Below are 4,924 nucleotides of genomic sequence, written 5' to 3'. Positions count from 1 at the left end.
ATTTAGTTCAAAAAGATTAGGCTGGCTAATGGAGGACAGGCTCATCAGAAGCAATACACAGTTACTTTATGGATGCAGGTACTAGTTCAGGATATCCCTATACTGCCAGCTGGAAATAATAAAAACCAACCAAACAAACACAAAATCCAAGTGGCTAACAAGAGATGGCATTCTAGATTTGCCTCAGTTTTTATAATCTCTCCCTAGGTATTTTTTAGATCACAGCTCACACTGCTTGACCAGTACGAGTGATGCAGCCCTAACCAAAATCCCTTCCTGAAGTAAGCAAGCCAACTCATAAATAGCCATCCTCACTGTTGTCACTTATCAGTCTATCAACACATTAAAACAATAAGGCAGGTAGGATCAAACACAGAAGGCAGGTTCAAATATATGGGCATCATTAGCAACAGGTATAAACTTAAAAGAATGACTATCTACAACTCTGCCATAAGACTGCAGGCAAGCAGGGGAACAGAACTCCATAAAACTTGAAAATAAAGCTGTTCTGGGAGACAATCAGTGGGAAAAGAAAAAAAAAGGAATGGTGAAAGTTTAAAGCTTCAGAAGCATAAAATGAGTGAACTGGAGGACAGCCTCAAAGCCCCTTACTGATTACTACCAGCACAAGGCAATGGACTAAGCAGATTCTTGTTCTAGCCCATAGTGGTAGCTCTTGCATTTCTCACCGAGATGTCCAGAAAAAAATCAGATGTGAAGAGCAAATGCAGCACAAAGGCTCACAGATGTTGGAAGCCAAAATACCACACTTCTACTTTTCTCTGTATTTTTTTTTACCTTACTTCAAAGTATCTGAAAGAACCAAGTAAGCAAGCTACGTCACCATACTTAATAAACGAGGCAGACTTAGCATAAAGTCCAAATATGTAAACTTAGAAAATTAATCCTCCAATTACTTAAATAATATTATTGCTTCTCAGTAGTAAATCTCAAAAATTTATGCCATTTCAATTTTACCTGATCAGTTCTTCTACTAAGCAAAGTTACATTTTTGATCAAAACATAACAGCTAAATAAGCAGCCAAGTAACAAAACCCTCATCCTTCAGAACACAAAGCTTTCAGTGCTGGCACCCTGGATATACCTTGAAATCAGAAGGTTCCAGCAAACGCATTTTCCTACTACTCCACTCAGTGAGAAATTCACAAGTCAGAAAGCACAAGAGAACAGATTCCAGATATAAAAATGCCCATATTTCCAATCTTGAGTTGTAGCCTAAGGCTGTAACAGCTGCTGATGTCACAGAAATTCCTTCTAGACAAACTTCTGCCTGTAAGAGAGAGCTTACTTCGCTGTGGATGCAGAACAGATATTAAGATCACAAGTGCTGCTCTACTTCATCCTACTCTAAATTTCATATAATTTCTCCTGTATCTACAGCAATAGAGGAAAAATTTCCCTGATGACTCAAGAATTTCCAAAGCAATTTTGTCTTAAAACTGCAGAAAGATAGTGATATTTCCTCCACTGAGATGTGTTTCTTTATAAAAATGTCACATGGATTTTTGGCTCTGATATAGTTTTCTCATTCCAACTTTCAGTTTTCAAAACGATGATTTCAAATGTAGCAATCTGCCAACAGGGCCAAAAGATAAACAAGCTGTGACAATAAGTCAAAAGAAGATTAGAGAAAGGCACTGCTTTTTCCAAGAAACATGTAGATAATTAGCAAATAGATGCATATGCTTCCTCTCTCTCCTCAAATTCAGAAATCAAAAGACATAAGTGAATGTTGTTGAGGCAGAAGAACATTGTTTTCTGTCTCCAAAGTGATTTGGATGATTATAGCAAACAGTGCAGAACACTTCAGGAACTAATAAGTAACTAGATTTTGCTTTGAAAAGCAAAGACATGAGGAAAAATGGATGCACATACCTATTTCACCTACAGCTTTTTCAGGAAGTTCCCATGATTCCTATAAAAAGGTATAATATCATGTTTCAAAAGCCAGAATTCAAGTGTTGCAATATTAGTTCTGTCTAGACTTGTATGTGTAGTGTTCCACTAATGCTATCATGTTTTTACTATGCAGGTCCCTCCAAAAGCAATGCCTCCTCTTTCCATGGAAACCACAACAAATACAAAGAGCACAATAAAATTATTTGATAGAGCGAATTCTCAGCCACAAAACACTATTTTTTCCAACACAGCCACCACCATTAGCAATGCATTTTCACCACCCACGAGCAAGAACCTGCATGCTGCACTCATAAACACCTGTACAAGTAGAGGTACCCCACTGTCATCACTATCGAAATGCACCACCCACCACCTCACTGTGCTCTCATCCACTGTTCAGTCTCCAACAAAATTCAGTAAGCATCAATGAATGTCAACAGGCACAGCTATTTCCACATAGAGGCACTCCGTTACACACCTCTGCTTCATAGGCACTTCCATGCCAGATACCATTGAGTCACGTGGCAACAACATGTAATGGAACACTGGCAGGAAGGTTCAGCCCCTACTGCCATCCCACCAACATCCACCTCTGACATTGTGAGCCAACATAATCAAATACGAGGCCTTATTTTTGGGGAAGCTTTCATAGATCAGTCATAAAATCACCTCTGAAATTGACTGGAAAAAAAAGTAAAACAGTTTTTCAGAAGTGTGTGGACAGAAAACTTCTCCATATAGCAGTAGAAAGTACTACCTATCAGCTACTGTTGCAAACAGACTTTTTCTGAGAATCTTTATGAGACTTTTTTTTTCCCCCCCTTCTGAGATGGAAAACTGCTTGTGAGATTAAGGATAAAGACAGACCTGGTCAGTTTAACAGATGACCTTCATGTCGTCAGGCTTTCATTAACAGTGAAGGCGGGTTTATCACCCTCTTGAAGATCAAGAGTTTTTCCAAAAGCTCTTTACAGGTTGATGCTCTTTAGTTTGACAACACTGACCTTCATATTCAGTAGGTTGCTTATTTTGTTTGTTTGTTCCTTGTTGTTGTCTCTTGGAATGCGGGACGATCGCATAAATATTATAACTGTGTAACTACACCTCTAGTCAGTGTGAATGGACAGAGGGAAGAAATTTCAAGCCATCATTTCTATGGCAAAATTCTATTTATTGCCTACCTATCCACAGTCCTCAAGGTGGGAAGGAATAACAGATTCACGATAAATGAGAGGGGGAAATGTGTGGCAAATTATCTCTTAAACTACTTTACAATTGTCACAATGCACAGAGAGCAGCTGGCTCTCACTTAACGCATTCTTGGCAGAAAACATCAGCAACACCTACCTCAGTGCAATATAACTTGATGGAGTAGAGAGGCTGTGCTGAACAAAACCTCACAGTACCAGGGGCTCTGCTAAGCCAGGCCCTGTATCTAGAGCCATCCTTACAAAGGCACAAATGAGAATCAGAGATTGAAAGTCTTCCTTCAATAGCAAAGCCTAACGCTGAAATGTAAAGAAGGTAACTGTAAGACTGTGACTTTCAGCTGGCACTAATCTCTTAATAAAGCCATAGTAATCATACTGTAAATACATTAATTGTGTTAATTCCTAAACTTTGCCTCTCTCATGATCGACTCACACTGTTAAATAATAAATGCTGAAGAGGAGTGTGATGAAGAAGTAAGCCAGAACTACAGAATAACTGAAGCTAGAAAGGACTTCAGAGGAAGTCTCTGATCTCACGTCATGCTCCGAGCATGAGCTCAACAGGCAGAGATCACACAGCAGTGAGAATTTCTTATTTAGAATACCAGGATGCCTTTGAAAATGAACCAAGAACTGCATTTCCATTGTTACACTGAAGTAAATGCTGAAATTCATTATACTGAAGCAAATTTGAACACTGGTTACGGCCATTCACAACTATAAGCAATTACAATGTAATAATTAATTCACATCTTCTCATAACAATATGGGCCCTGGCATTTAGCATTCAGGTCATTATTCAAATTAATTTCAGACAAGCAGGAATAAGAAGAGGAAGGGAAATCTATGAACAACCTGTAATAATGTTGTGCTTTCTCATGGATATCGTAGAAATAAAGTGAACAGATAGAGATATGGGGGAAAAAAACCTCACAAATGCTAGCATAACAGTTTCCCAAAAAACCAGCGACAGTTAAATCTGAAGTAAAACCATTTAGATACTTTATGTTTTCTGCTATGAAAACACAAATAACATAAATATCAAAGAGTATTTGAAAATGTTACGACTGAGTAGAAATCTTATTTTAGGCTTTGGAGTTGTGTTCAAACAATTTTATATACTTCTTGATTTACTACACAGACATGAGATAAAATTGATGAAGACTCATCAATCCTAACTCCGGTACAAGCAGTACATACACTCCCTTACCAGAGGAAAAAAGAGTTACATGGATGTGTAAGTGATGCTCTTAACTGATACTGAAGCTCGGCTGTATTTGCTGAAGCAGAGTGAAGCAGTTCGTTGGGCACGACACCACAAGAGCCAGCTGTTTTCCACCTTTTCACTCCCAAACCCTCCCATAGACCTTTGCAGAGTAATCCTGGAAAAGATCCTGCCAGTTCTGCTGCTTCTGCCTACAGACATTCCAGCGCACAGCCAAGTAAAGCAACTCCAACTTGAAAACGTCACTCCTTATCCTTAGCACAGAAAAACTCTGCTCTGGTTGAGATGACAGCGCTCTGCCTCCTTTTGTGTCTGTGGATGCTGCCAGTTCCTACCCCGACAAGGACTGAATGCAGTGACATTGCCCAGGTGACACCAAGCAAACGGGCAGAGGAGAGCTGATTACAAGCAAAAAATGAACAAAGGAAAACAAATAATTTAGATGATAATTGAATCACTGAATGTAACTGATAATTGTTAACAGTAAAAGGACTGACTGCCGAAATAAACTACTAAACCATCTTTCTGCATCATTTTTTGAGCATTCTCCTCCTCCTCCAAAAAAAAA

This window comes from Meleagris gallopavo, chromosome 8 (genome assembly GCF_000146605.3).
Source record: "Meleagris gallopavo isolate NT-WF06-2002-E0010 breed Aviagen turkey brand Nicholas breeding stock chromosome 8, Turkey_5.1, whole genome shotgun sequence".
Taxonomy (NCBI): Eukaryota; Metazoa; Chordata; class Aves; order Galliformes; family Phasianidae; genus Meleagris; species Meleagris gallopavo.
This window is presented reverse-complemented; position numbering follows the sequence as displayed.